At 30.6% G+C, this 16,701-nt stretch overlaps 1 pseudogene; it reads left to right on the top strand.

The window, feature by feature from the left end:
- The first annotated feature begins 849 nt into the window (after positions 1 to 849).
- On the top strand, positions 850 to 15,956 carry LOC109064920 (annotated as a pseudogene).
- Positions 15,957 to 16,701: the final 745 nt, after the last annotated feature.

Genomic DNA, 16,701 nt, shown 5'->3' with positions numbered 1-16,701 from the left:
AAAGCATCCGTATTGAATACATTTAACATGAGCTAACATGCATTTCAAAAATGTGTTTTAAAAGCTGAATTGTTATAGTGTTTGGTCCCTATTTTTGAATCTTCAAGTGAAATAAATAACTAAGTCCACGATAAACTCACACAGTTAAGTGAAGCAAGAACTATAATAGAAATATACAACTATATGTGACCTTTTTCATAAAATAAAATCAATATTTCATGTCCATTTATTTAATTATTTATATTATAAGATAATGTACAATATACTGTAGGCTACATAATGCACATTGTAGTATAATATAATATAATTCCATAATGCTCTTTAGTCTTTATTCTCACATAATACAATCATTTATACAGTATATATAATAATAACGTTTTATTCCTTAATGTTCGGCACTATCTTTTTTCTCATATAATAAAATAATTTAAACTCAAATCAAGATGTAATATCCAATTATTTAATTATTTATTTCGCAAGATAATGTTTAGTAAGCCTATAATACAAAATAATAATAATATAAAATAATATAATATAATATAATATAATATAATATAATATAATATAATATAATATAATATAATATAATATAATATAATATAATATAATGTTCCTTGACACTCTGCAGTCTTTTTTTTCTCAAATAAAAACTTTTAAAAATCAATATTTCATGTCCGTTTTTATTTATTTATCTATTTTGGCAAAGTAATGTACAGTATACGCAATGCACAGTATACTATAATATAAAATATATTATTATAATGTAAGTCAGTATCGCTTGAACAGTCTACTAAATCCGAATGTAATATTTTTGTGCAGTCTGTTTATTTGAAACAAACTGAAGATAACTGCGCACTATTTATCGAAGGCCGGTGAAGTGTTTTTGCCCCGAGCTCACGGGGGGCAGATGCCACACAAAGGCTCTTTGTTGCGCTCGTCCAATCACACACTGGAGGACAGATCAGCCCGTGCACCAATGGCAGCGCTCGGTCCGCGAGAAGAGGGCGGATCTTGCGTTTGGATGCCGTGCGGTGCTCGATCGCCGGTGAAAAACGGGCGGACGCTGGGGCGTCGGGCGTGCGGTGCGCCGAGTGACCAAGCCTCCGCTATACTTAGGGGTTATTTATGAGCTAGTGCGCGAGCGCTGGGCGGGATCGGCTCAGCAGCATCCCTGATGTGAGTACCTTGCGACTCAAGCATGGATACACGGGCCACACCTGTGCGCCAGCTGCGATACCTGCGGACCTGTTGGAGACCACCGGGCACAGTCGCGCAGATCTGGGCATCGTGCAGCCCGGCGATGGCGTTGTTGTGACAACCGGGTTCGACAAAGACCTCATGGGGCCCCTTGCGCATCAACCCGCCCGCTGGATTATCATAACAGGGTTCTGTTCAGACCGGACCGAACCTCAGCGTGTGTGAGAGTGATTTTGAGACAAAGACCCCTGCGCGCACCGCTGAAACCGACGCGCTATGGACGCGGTTCAGCTGGACGGGCTCGACCCACCGGCGGAGAACGGCAATGTGTCGCAGTCTGAACCGCACAAGCGGCTCTCGCAGGTGGACACGGTGGTTCTGCCGTTCCTCGGGGGGTTCGGGAGGTACCAGCGGCGCCTGGTGGCTCTGACGTGGATCCCGGCGTTCCTCATCTCGTTCATCCAGTTCTCGGACCACTTTCTGCTCGGTCAGCCGGACAGGAAGTGCGTGCGTCCGGATCAGAACAGGACGAGCTCGGGTCGGGATATTTTCGATCTGATCGCGACTGGGAACGCCGCCGAGAGCAGCAACGTTACGGCGTGTGTGTGCTCAGAGTGGTGGTTCGAGCTGCAGTCGGGACTGCAGCAGAATGTGGTCACCAAGGTAAGATGCTCTGATAGATGCCCTTCGAAAGGATTCCCTCCGGCGGATGGAAAGCTACCATTTAAAGGAATAGTTCACCTAAAAATAAAAATTCCGTCATCGGTCAGAATGTGTCTGTTTACTCACCCTCGTGTCCTTACAAACACGTACGACTTTCTTTTTATCACTGGAATACAAAAAAAGAGGTTTAACTGAATGTTCACGCTGCTCTTTTCTGTACAATGAAAGTGAATGGGGACTGGGCTGAGCTGCGAAAATGCATAACTTTGATTTAAACAATAGGTCTACATAATATGCGGTTCATAGGGGACATATTGCAATAGGCATGCAGTTACAGCATGAAATAGCATACTATTTAAACCTATAACATTTAACTATTTTATCTCACAATTCTGATTTTTTTTTTTCTCTCAAATGCAAGTTTATAAATCTTAGTTCGGACTTTATGACTTGATTTAACTCAACAATTGCAAGGGAAAAAAACCCAGAAATGTGGGATTATAAACTCATGATTCTGAGCTGAGGGGGAAAGAGAGAATGACGGGTTGATGTTTCTTATCAGAATTGTGAGATATAATCTCGGCATTGCGAGAAAAAAGTCAGAATTTTGAAATATAAACTCAAAATATTAAACTTTTATTCCATTGCTTCCATAGACTGCTACTTTGAAACTGTAATTTTATGCCACTAGACAGACTCCACCCACAACAAACTTCATCACTGTTTGCAAACACCAAACTGGCCTATAGATATAAAGTCGAAATTATGACATAAAAATGCTAATTTATGACATACTAAAATCAAAATTATGACAAAGTCATAATTATGACAAAAGACACAAACTTTACTATAATTATTATTGTCATAATTTTGACGTCTAAAGCATGTCTTAATTATGACTTTTTATATCAAAATTATGACTTTTTTTAATCTCCTAATTTTGACTTTTTAATTTAATAATTTTGACTTTGTTTTATAATTATGACATTTTATGCAATCATTTTATCTCATAATTGACATTTTAATCTCATACTCAAGACGGAAATGGGCTTCCATCATTTTATGACATTACTTTTATGAGTTCTTCCTTTACTTACTTTCTTTTTTGTTGTTGTTATTTTGGAGCTCGACAGCATCAGGCCACAAACATATATATATGCAAGTGCTTGGCAATACATTGCAAATGAGCGAGCCAATTGAACATTTTTAACAAGCATCTTGTGTTTATCTGGAATGACAGACCTCAGTTTTCCAATGACAGACTGATAAAAGACTGCAGAATTTAAATTTTGTGGGTGAACTAGTCCTTCATTTCCTTTAATAGAGAAATCTATGCAATGCACAGGGAAAATAAAGGATCTAAAATGATTGATGGATGCATACTGCATACTGTACATGATGTATCTACTCCTGATGGGAAATCACATGAAATCACATGGAGGGTTTCATTTTATCTGAGGCCTTGCCAAACATGCAATGAAATGACTGAAGATGCACATTGAATTTGTAAATGTTTAGCATGAAATCAGCTGATTATTTGATGCACATTGCAGATTTACATACAATTAGCAAGGTTTTACTGAATCGGGTGTTTGATCAAAGAAACTGAAAGGTTGCATTGATCACTGATGTTCATGTAAATAAGGTATTTAACCAGCAGTGTCACTGTGTTAATGAGCATATCACTTCACCTACAGTATGCATATTCAGCGTCACACCCTCCAGACTGGAGCTGATAAAGTGTTTAAATGCTCACCCCAACGGACAGCAAGATAACACAGACGCCTGACAACTAATGTCAGCACGCTCCTTCTTAAAGTCTGCAAAAACAGTCTAAAAAGTCTCAATCTGAGAATCCTCATCCTGGAAACTATTGTGAGATTTGCATTTGTGCTGCTGAGACTTCAAATAAACATCTATGAACGCCGCATGTGAATCTCACGCAGAATTAGTTCCTATAAAGGATTTTATCACATTATTATCTCACACATTTCCTTTCAGAGCTCATTGCACAGAAGCTGGCTAATTCATAGGGAAGCCTGTTTCTGCCACGGGATAAAATAATAAAAAAGGTAATTGTGACTTTTTGTGTCACAATTCAGACTTTTTTTTTGGCAATTCTGGAAAAAAAAAATTGAATTGAGATATGAACTCAGAATTGAGATACAAACTTAAAATTGATATATAAACTTAAAAATTTATATATAAACTTAAAATTGATATATAAACTCAGAATTGAGATATAAACTCAGAATTGAGATATAAACCTAAAATTGATATATAAACTCAGAATTGAGATATAAACTCAGAATTGAGAGAATTAAGATTATTGAATATAAACTCAGAATTGAGATATAAACTTAGAATTGAGATACAAACTTAAAATTGAGATACAAACTTAAAATTGATATATAAACTCAGAATTGAGATATAAACTTAAAATTGATATATAAACTCAGAATTGAGATATAAACTCAGAATTGAGATATAAACTCATAATTGAGATACAAACTTAAAATTGATATATAAACTCAGAATTGAGATATAAACTTAAAATTGAGATATAAACTCAGAATTGAGATATAAACTTAGAATTGAGATATAAACTCAGAATTGAGATACAAACTCAGAATTGAGATACAAACTTAAAATTGATATACAAACTTAAAATTGAGATACAAAACTTAAAATTGATATATAAACTCAGAATTGAGATATAAACTCAGAATTGAGATATAAACTCATAATTGAGATACAAACTTAAAATTGATATATAAACTCAGAATTGAGATATAAACTTAAAATTGAGATATAAACTCAGAATTGAGATATAAACTTAGAATTGAGATATAAACTCAGAATTGAGATACAAACTCAGAATTGAGATACAAACTTAAAATTGATATACAAACTTAAAATTGAGATACAAACTTAAAATTGATATATAAACTCAGAATTGAGATATAAACTCAGAATTGAGATATAAACTCATAATTGAGATACAAACTTAAAATTGATATATAAACTTAAAATTGATATATAAACTTAAAATTGATATATAAACTCAGAATTGAGATATAAACTCAGAATTGAGATATAAACTCAGAATTGAGATACAAACTCAGAATTGAGATACAAACTTAAAATTGATATATAAACTCAGAATTGAGATATAAACTCAGAATTGAGATATAAACTCATAATTGAGATACAAACTTAAAATTGATATATAAACTTAAAATTGACATATAAACTTAAAATTGATATATAAACTTAGAATTGAAATATAAACTTAAAATTGAGATATAAACTCAGAATTGAGATATAAACTCAGAGTTGTGAGATACAAACTCAGATTTGCATGATGTAAACTCAGAATTAAGATATAAACTCGTAAACTTGTGAATTTATATCTCACAGTTGCAAGTTAACATCTTACAATTCTGACTTTTTTCTACCAATTTTGAGTTTATTTTTTCCCAATTGGGACTTTTCTCAGAATTGCAAGAGAAAAGGCCTGAATTGAGATAAAAAGTCACCATTATATTTTTATTTTTTATCCCATGGCGAAACAAGCCCCAACAAGCACAAGCTTTCCTCTAAACTCAGTAGTTTATCTGTGAGTCTGAGATAATGCTGCGCGTTCCAGGACAACGTTCCTGTTGGGATGTTTTTCTTTGAGTCTTTGGCTGAATAGACGGATGCCTGACGTCCTGATGACCTGCTGTGAGTGTGTGACCTTTCTCACACCGATAGCCTAGTGTCTTCTCGGAGTGTGTTAAAGAGCTTCATTCAAATGCTAATGAAGCATTCTGGCCCATCTGAGGATGTGACAACACTGCAGGAGAGAGGATATCTGTTCACTTCTAGCTTTAGTGAAGTTTATTGGTCTTTGTGAACGCAGCAGTGCGATTTCTAATCAAATTTGTCATTGTAATTGTCATGTTTCAATGCCGCAAACACAATGTCCTTGTGCAGTGAGTCACGCAGGAGTTTTGTTGAATGCATTTTGTATTTTAGGCCGTTTCTTTTGTGCTTGCATACTTACAGTGCATGGCTTTTCTATTTCTTTTTCCATCTGAAAAGATATGAGAAATGAATTATGTTTTGCATTAAGTAAACAAAGCCTATTTGTTGCATTGTGATATTATTTTCATGGTATTTAAGAACATTTCACCACCGAATTTTAATTATTGTAATAATCTAATTCTCATTATTATTATTGTAATTCACTAATTGCTATTTCTGTACAATAAAAATACTCTAATACAAGAATTTAAATCAGCATAAAAATTAATAAATATCACCATTATGTATTATAATATTTTATAATTTCAATAAATGCATTTATTTTTACAGACTGCAGCCATACAAATTCTTTTTCTTTTTTCTTTTGTTGTTGTTGTTATAATTAGTGAGAAAACTGATCCCAAAACAAAACATCTTTATATTTTTATTTTGTTTTCAGGGTGAAATATCAGTTCTAATTACCATTATTCTTCATTTATATCAATAAAAATACTCTAATACAAGAATTTAAACTAGCATAATTATATATAAAATATAACACACATTACCAGCATGTATAAACATTGTATAGTTTTAATAAATGCATTTATTTTCACACATTACAGTAACAAAAATAGATTTTTTATAAAGGTAACAAATGTGCTTAATTGACTTGAAAATAATATTTAAAAAAATTTCTGTACTGTATTACAATTAAAATACTCTAATACAAGTTCATTTAAATCAGCATGAATTAAAAACTAATAAATATTAGCATAATCCATACATATTTTATCATTTCAATAAATCCTTTTATTTGTACACACTGCAGTAATAAAAAATAATAAAAAATAGTAATAAATTTTTTTTTTCCCAGGAGAGAATGATATTGAGAGTGGTGAGAAATGTGCTTAATTGACATGAAAATATTATCACAAAACATCTTTATGTATGTATTTATATATATATGTAGGGTGAAATATCACTCTATGTTCTAATTCTCATTATTCTGAATTGTTATTCACTAATTGCTTTTACTGTATTACAATAAAATACTCTAATACAAGAATTAAAATCAGCCTAAAGTATAAAAGATACTACCATCATGTATAAATACTTTAAAAAGTCAATAAATGCATTTTTTATAACCATAACAAATCAAAAAAAATAATATCACAAAACAAAACATGTATACAGTTATGTTTTATGGTAATAAACATGTAAAGATGACTATATATATCTATATATATATATATATATATATATATATATATATATACAGTTATGTTTTATGGTAATAAACATGTAAAGATGAAATTAACAGTTATGTTTTATGGTAATAAACATGTAAAGATGAAATGCAGGCCTCCGGTATGACTTCTGTTTTGAGTATTTTGAGAATGTATATGTGAAGGTGTATATGTGTTTCTCTATGAATCTGTTGTTTGTGTTGCAGTGGACGCTGGTGTGTGACGGCGAGTGGAAGGTTCACATCGCTAAGTTCTCTCTGCTGGTGGGCTCTATCTTCGGTTACCTGCTGATGGGAGCGATGGCAGACTGGTACGTCAGAGACACACTGGCGTGTCTGAGGTGTTGTGATGTTTCTCTGACAGTGTTTTGCGTCTCAGGCTGGGCCGGATCCCCGTGCTGCTGGTGTCTGTGCTGTCGGTGCTGGTGTTCGGTTTGGCCGTGGCCTTCTCTGTGGATATGGCCATGTTCAGCACGCTGCGCTTCTTCGAAGGCTTCTGTCTGGCGGCGATCAGACTCTCGCTTTATGTCCTGAGTGAGTCTGACTCTCTTTCCTCCTCTGTTTCCTTCGGTTTGAGCTTGTAATGATTTTATGAAGTCCGTCCTGTGATCACATTTCACAGAAAGATGTGTAAACAGTTTGATTTGACTTACAAACTCTTTCATCCAGTTCAAGTAAAAGGGGAATCTTGAGAAACCTGAGAACTTGTACAGGTCAGATTTCAAATGCAAATATTAAAAACACAGGAAATTATGTTGCTTTAAGAAAACTAAACATATTTATATTTTGTTCTTAATTTTTTTGTTTTAATCTTATTACTGCTGAATATATACATATATATGGTTTTCCATCAAGTCAGTATTTGTTATACTATATATCAATTTTAATAAAAATAATAAATAAAATGCTATTTTTACCATATCTGTATCTTCAAAAAATAATAGAAAATATTTTATTTCTGAATAAAATATAAATGCTAATATAATACTAATGCTACTAATTACTATATTTATATTTAAGAAATATATATATATATATGAAAATATATTTATAAATATCATATTAAATTTTATTTAAAAAAATGTTGAACCCTACACTGAATTCAGTGAGAATAACCATAAATATTTTTTTCATTACACCATATTTATTTTCTTTAAAAAGTTATTTCTTAATTTTTTTTAATTAACTAATGAACCTTATTGTAAAGTGTTACCTATTTATTTATTTAATGCAATTCTTCTCTCTCTCTCTCTCTCTCTATATATATTTTTTTAATATAAACCTATAGCAAAAAATAGCACTTTTATTTTATGTAGTATTCATATTCTCAATGTTATTCTCTGTTTTTTATTTTATATATTAAAATTAGAAAATAGGCAGTAAATACTGCATTGATGCAATATACGTGTGTGTGTGTGTGTGTGTGTGTGTGTGTGTGTGTGTGTGTGTGTGTGTGTGTGTGTGTGAGTGTGTGTGTGTGAGTATGTGTGTGAGAGAGAGTGTGTGTGAGTGTGTGTGTGGTGTGTCTGTGTGTGTGTGTGTTGGTGTGTGTAGGAGTGTGTGTGTGTGGTGTCTGTGTGGTGTGTGTGTGTGGTGTGTGTGTGTGAGTGTCTGTGAGTGTGAGTGTCTGTGTTGTGAGCACCTAGGGTCTGTGTGAGCGTGTGTGTGTGTGTGTGTGTGTGTGTGTGTGTGTGTAATGGCCAGAACACCTCCGAGTTCATTAATTTGCTCTAATGGAGCCGCTTTCTGCTTCACTCAGACTCAGATGACATTTTTACAGCACAGTTTCCTCAAAAGCTTCTGCGTTATACTGGACATCGTCATGATTGACAGAGAGTGAAAAACAGCCCTGACATTAACCAGAACTTCACTTTCTTAATAGAATAAAATACGGTCTTTTTTAAAAAAATGTATTGGTGTTTGTCAAATCAATCATCACCATTTTCACCTGCTGGACCATAAAATGCTTTCTGAAAAATGTAAAAATGTAGTATTTCTAAATGCATCTTCACTCTAGCAGTATTAGTTTTGGCCCAGAAAGCTGTTGTGTTTAATACAAAGAATAATCAGCATCTCTTCTTGGTTTAATATCCGCTCATGATATGACAAATTGATCCGCTGGGATTCCTTTGGAGCAGTTACTCACACATGCTGCGGTCTGGACTCCATCCATTCAGTTCACTGTGTGTGATTGTCAGTGTCTGAGGAGAGGAGGAATAAGGAGAGAGACACTAACTAAATGTTTTCTGCTCACCAAGGCTGCATTTATTTGAGCAAAAATACAGTAAAATTATTAAATATTTTTACTATTTACAAAAGCTGTTTGCTATGTGAATGTATAATAAAACGTAATTTATTTCTGTGATGCCCAGCTGTATTTTCAGCATCATTACTCCAGTCTTCAGTGTCACATGATCTTCAGAACTCCAGTCCACTAGGTGGCGCTTTGTACAACTGAAAAACAAAACAAAGAACCATAAAATCATCTTTGTGTACAGTATTAGCTCAAGTGTGTATACACCATAAACTGTATGTATGTAGTAATATAATATACTTCTTTTCTTTTTTAATTTTTCTCGATTCTTTTTTAATGATTAAATTTTAGAATTTTCCTAAAAACAATTAATCTTTCTAATTGTATTTTTCCCAAATTCCATTTTATTTTTCCCAAATATTGTTTTTCATTTTTTACATGATTTTTAAAAAATGCTTAAATTAAATTTGAGCAATCAAAAACATGTGTAATTAACTTTTTAAAATGAACTTTTGCAATTTAACAACACTTTTTACAAGTTGAACAACAATTATTTTAAGTTATATTTTACCCAAAATCTGTTTTTATTTAATTTTTTTTATTTTATTAAAATTAAAATGATGTTTTAATGGTTAAATTAAATGTTAGTAATAATGTCTATTTAATTTAAATTGGGAAATGTATACAATTTAACAACATATTATTAAATAAATTAAAATGAATTATATAAATTATTTTTTAATTAAATGTATTTTTCCCCCAATTTTATTATTTTATTAATTTTTTGCTATTATTATTTTTATTTTTATTTTGTTTCTGGATTCTTTTTTTTAATGGTTAAATAGAATTTTAGTCAAAATAAATAAATAAATTATTAAATAAATTGAAATAAATTATATAAATTATTTTTTAATTTAAATGTATTTCTCCACCAATTTTTATTTTTATTTTGTTTCTGGATTCTTTTTTTTTAATGGTTAAATAAAATTTTAGTCAAAATAAATAAATAAACAAACAAACAATTAAATAAATTGAAATAAATTATATAAATTATTTTTTAATTTAAATTTATTTTTCCCCCAATTTTTCTTTTAGACTTTTGTTTCAATGGTTAAATTAACTTTATTAATTTAAAAAAAAAAAATTAACATGAGTTTATTAAGTTGCATTTACAATTTAAGGGCCCTATGAAATCGATTTTTATTTTTCAGTGTTTTTCATTATAATTTTTACTTTTGTTTTAACATTTAAATTAAATTTTACTTCTAATATTAAAAAAAACAATTTAAAAATTACAACAACAAATTAAAAAAATATAAAAAAATATACAAAATTATAGCCCCCTGAAAAAAATTTAATAATTTTTTTTACCCCAAATTCTGTGTTTTTAATTTTTTCTGTTTAAATGAGTCAGTAATAATGAAGGAGCATGTCTAATGGTGGCGATTTCCGTGATGTCTGTTGAGTTGTGACTGTGGTCTCTCAGGGATCGAGCTGTGTTTGCCCGCGTGGCGTTTCTCCATGACCATGATCGCCAGTCTGATCATCGTGAGCGGTCAGCTGCTGATGCCCGGTCTGGCGGCGCTGTGAGCACATGTTCGATTGGCAGATCCTGGCAGATCGTGCCGTCATCGGCACCGTTTGTGGCTGCAAAAGACACATATAGCTAGGAGTTTGGTGAGACGCTCAATCAAACACATTAAAACAATACTGATGCAAAAGACACATACAGCTAGGAAAGCACTAGTGCAAATTAATGCACCGTTGAAATGCATTAATTCTGGTCGACTAACTCAAATTAAATTTAGCAGGTATTAAATCTTTTCGTAGCAAGTAAACCACTTTGTTTTCTGTCTGTGCTTTTGGACGGACAGATGTTTTGACTATATTTCCTTTATTTTAGTGTTTCTTTTTTGGTTCATTCTTTTAGTCTGTAATCTATTTACATTTAATCATCCTGAAACAACACACAAAAACATTAGTAGTATTTCTTTTTATTTAGTATTTTTGTCGTTTTCCAGCAAAAATATTCCAACATCCTTAAATCAAAATGCATTTACTGAAAAAGTCAAATGACTTAATGATATTAAGTCTTGTTTTCTGAAAAATGTATCAGAATTAAGTGAGTTTATCCTTAAAAACAAGAAACAATGTGTCAATACAGTAAGAAAAACTGAATTCAGAGGGGAAAATTTAGCCCGATATTTTTCCTCATTTTAATTATAAACTCCCTTAGTTTTGATCATTTTTGGATTTTTTCCCCCAAAATAAATACATTAATATTTCTTCTGTTTTAATGTTTTTCAATTCCTTTTTTTTATTATTTAATTGATTGTTTTAATTGATTTAAGATGGTTAAACTGTTGTAATTTCTTTCTTAGTTTTTGTTTTAATGTTTTAATTTAATTTAACTAATCAAAAAACATTTAATTGATTGAAATAGGGAAACTTATACAATTTAACAACAGTTTATTTAAAGTTTAACAACAATTACAATTTTAGGGCCCTATGAAATATGTTTATAATATCTCCTAAATTCCTTTTTTTTTACATTTTTTTCAGAATTTAGTTTTAATGGCTAAATTAAATTTTAGTAATCAAAAGCATCTCTGGTTATTTGAAATCAAAAAAATAAAACAAATAATTCTTCTCTTCCTAAACTCAGAATTCTTTGTTTTAATATATAATAATCTTATTCAACCAAATGAAAATTATATAATTTCTATTCTATTCTATTCTTCTTATTAGATGTTACTGTTATATAATCAATCTTTGTAAAAAAAAAAAAGCATGTCTAATCAATTTTAACTTTAGCAATTTATTTAGTTTTTTTTACAATAATGTCCTCTTAAATTCAGTTTTAAGGCCTTTTTTTCTGAAAACGTAAGTCATTTTCCTTCTCAAGTAAATGCATCTCAGTTTATGAAAAGAAAATCTTTTTTTGGGCAGTTATATGTCTCGTGTTTCTCCGCTCAGGATGTTTCCGGAGTCTCTGCGCTGGTTGTTGGTCACTCAGCATTACCAAAGAGCCAAGCGACAGATGTACCGCATCGCCCATAGCAACAGCGTCGCCACGGCAACCGACGCCAGCGGCATCCTCTCAGGTGAGCAGAGCTGCTGCTGTGAGAGCGCTTTACCTCCTGCGTGAGGATGAGGATGATGATGATGATGATGAGGATGATGATGGTTTTGCAGAGCTGGAGACTGAGCTGCAGCAGAAGCCGAAGACGTACTGCGTGACGCAGCTGACCGGCACCAGAAACCTGTGGAAGAACACCGTCGTCCTGTGTGTCAACTCGTGAGTGCTGCGTCACAACCTCTTAAACACACAGAGTTCATATTCATCAAGCAGATTTATAATCAAAAACTCTAAACTTAAGTTACTCTTTTCACTAAACTTGTTGCAATGCATTCTGGGATTGACTCTTGAGCATTACATGCGGCGTTTGTTCAAATTTTGGAAATAATTTGTCATCTAGATCAGGGTTTTCCCATCTTAGACTCTCAAATATAATCTTCATGCAAAGAATCCCTATCCGAAAATTTAAAAGGCATCTATATAGTTTCTTCTATAAATACTGTGAAAGAAATACTACTACATATTATCTCAAATATTATTTGGAAAATATTTAGTAGATGTATTATTTATTTACTTATTTATTTTAAGCCTTTTTTTTTATCTAATTTATTTATTTATTTGAATGTAATTGAAATGTATTTATTTTAATCAATTTGTATGTATTTATTTATTTCTTAAAAAATTAGATTAAAATAAAAACTTGTATTAAAATAAATAATTAAAAAAATACATAAAAATTTGATTTGATTAAAATAAAAACATTAAAATAAAAGATTGAAATATATAAATACATAAAAATAGATTAAATACATACATAAAATTTGATAAAAAATAGATTAAAACAAATAAATACAGAAATAAAAAATGATACATTAAATTAGATTAAAATGAGTACATAAAAATAATATAAATTACGTTAAAATAAACACAGAAATAAAAAATAGATTAAAATGAATACATAAAAATTAGACTAAAATAAATACATAATTAAAATTTGATCAAAAAATAAATTCATAAAAATTAGATTCAAATAAAAATTAAATACATAAAAAATATTAAAATAAACAAATACAAATTTGATTAAAAACTATTGATTAAATTATTTTTGTTTTAAGCTATTTTATAGAATTATGTATTTATTTATTTTAAATATTGATTTATTTAATATAAATGTTATGCATTTATTGTAATAATTTTCAAAACTTGTTTTAATCTTATTTCTTAGAATAAAATTTTTACACAGTTTTTTTACTTCTCAAAACTCTTGTATCGGGATGATTTCACCCGCAGGTTTGCGCCAGTAAAAGCGCTCTCTTTCTGAAACACAGCTCTAGTCTGTTTGTTCTGCTCTCAGCACTAAATCAGCGGTCTGTGCTGCTCTCAGGTTGACGGGTTACGGCATCCATCACTGCTTTGCGCGCAGCGTTCTGGAGGGCAGCGCGTCTCACCTGCACTATTACGCGTTAGCGGCGATCGCCATCGCGTCCTGCTTGGTGCTGTTTCCGGTGGTGGCCGGCTTCGGCAGGAGAGGAGGACTGCTCACCTTCATGATCATCACGGCTCTGGCGTCGCTGCTGCAGCTGGGTTTGCTCAACCGTACGTACAGCACATGACGACGGAGACTCTGTGCGCATGCATCGGTCTCCGAGCGTTTACTAACAGCTGTCTCTCTCTCCTGATACAGTGATCGGGAAGTACAGTCTATTGCACGATGCAGGTAATACAATAATATTATGCATTACATATTTTATAAAGCACTGTTGTGACAGCAGGGAATAAAGAATGCCAAATTCAAATAATAAACTGCATTTAAATAATCATGCAATATTGTAGCTAATATTGTAGCACAAAATTGCAATGAGCAATCACTAACATTTAATGTTAATTTCTAGTAATACATTTGAAACATTCTGAGTAATATATTTTGCATAATATTATAAATTGCATTTGGTTTTAATTTAACTTTAGGTAATATAAAAAATAATTTATTTTAATTTATTAAAGGTTATTTAAAATAACATATGCATTAGGGAGGATTTTATTTATTATTTATTTTTCTCATGCATAGTTATTAAAATACAGTAAAACTGCATTTAATTTAATTTACATTTATTTATTTTTATCAAATTTTTATGTATTTATTTTAATAAAACAAAACCTAGATTTACATTGAAAATAGACTAAAATAAAAATGATTAACATAAATAAATAAAAAATATTAAATTAAAATAATACAGAAATAAAACATTATATTTAATTAAATGAATCCATACATAAAACCTGATTAAAATAAATACATTAAAAATATATTACAATAAATAAATAAAAATTATTATGGCTGGACAGTAACACTTTACATTTCTATAAATAGTGTTAATTGCAATAACATTTTTTAATTTCTACAAATACATTTTCAACATTCTGAGTCATAAATTATTCATAATATTATAAATTATATTTGGTGTAATTTAACACACACACACACACACACACACACACACACACACACACACACACACACACACACACATATATATATGTAATGTCTCAAAGTGTTTTTTGTTTTGTTTTTTAAATAAAAGGTAAATTTGGTCTGGAAACAGCCTGCCATATATTAATATTTTATATGAACATCCTTTATATATATATATATATATATAATATATCTATATATATATATATATAAGATATATATATATAATATATATATATATATATATTTTTTTTTTTTTTTTTTTTTTTCTTTTTTTTTTCAGTGTATTATTACACCAGTGTTACATGTACATTAAGAGGAAATATTAAAATATTTTTAAACCTATAAATTGTGACTTAAAAATATTAGGGATGTCAATAAATTAAGTAATTGTGAATAATTTTGTGATTTTTATGTTTCTTTGCGAGGAAAGAAAATAAGTCAGCTGTATGTGTACAGCACTTTTCAAAAGCGTTAATGTTAATGTTATTGTGAATATGTTTATGCCCAATAGTTGCATTTATCAGATTAGACCTGGACACAGTAGTAAAATTTCATGACGATGTAAACAATCAAGCAGATACAAACTTTATAGAAAAACCTGAAAGAAGAATGGGCTTCATTCATCGAACACATATTTCTTTGTAAATTAAATCACTCCCTCTTTATATAAATTGTCACTTTGATTTAAATGCAACAAGATCAGCCTGCACTATTATTAGCAGTGATTTACTGGTGTTACTGTATGTTTGGGGAAAGCTGTGTGTATTCATCTATAGTGTCTCTGGTCACAGTTCTGCGGGACACACTGAACCAGCGCTTCTCGTACGCGTTCTCCATCATCGGGATGTTCTCGTCTCATGCTGTCAGCACACTCAGCATCTTCTACTGCGCAGAGATCACACCGACGGTCATCAGGTCAGCGTCTCTGTCAGCTCAGTCCGAGTCTGTTCTGACCAATCCACAGCGTTTATTAGTTAATACAAATACAGCCGTTCATTGTTCGTTTGTTATCTGAGGTTAATTAAACAATATTAATAGATGCAACTTTTGATTTTAATAGTGTATTAGTCATTTTGAATTAGATTCAAATTAACATAGTTCTGTTTAAGTTTTAGTAATTTTGTTGTTTTTGTCAATTTTATTAGTTTTTGGGTTTTTTCAATATATACTTTTTATGAACTTATCCGTTTTAGATCATTATTTTAAACTATTTTTAAGCTATGTTAATATTGAAATTTGTTTATATTTTTGTTTTCTGTTTTTACTTTAGTTAAAGTTTTAGTAATTATGTAGTTGTTGTTTCTTTAAGTTTATTTTTTTTAGTTATTAATTTGTTTTAGTTTTTAGTTATTTTATTAGTTCAAGATGAACTAAATGAAAATGAGAATTTTTTTTTATTTATCCGTTTTAAACTAAATTGTTTTTTTTTTTTTTTTTTTTTTTTTTATAATATACTAATAATACCAACAATTTAACAAACACCTTAACTAACTTTTTTGTAATATATTTTTTCACTTTATTCTTACTCACAATTTTAGTTATTTTATTGTGCATTTTTGGCATTTTTATTAGTATTTTTTTTTTAAATGTCTACATATTGTTTTATTTTGTTGTAATTTATTCAGCTTTAATAACCTAGAAATTAACATTTTATTTCAGTTAATGTTAATGTCAAGAAACAAAATGTGTTTTCTATGGTTTTAGTTTTAGTTACCTACACTAACCCTGGTTTTAGTAAATAACTATTTCGTTAGTCATTGTTAGTTTATTTTAAC

Source organism: Cyprinus carpio, chromosome A20, assembly GCF_018340385.1.
Source record: "Cyprinus carpio isolate SPL01 chromosome A20, ASM1834038v1, whole genome shotgun sequence".
NCBI classification, from domain to species: Eukaryota; Metazoa; Chordata; class Actinopteri; order Cypriniformes; family Cyprinidae; genus Cyprinus; species Cyprinus carpio.
This window is presented reverse-complemented; position numbering and strand designations above follow the sequence as displayed.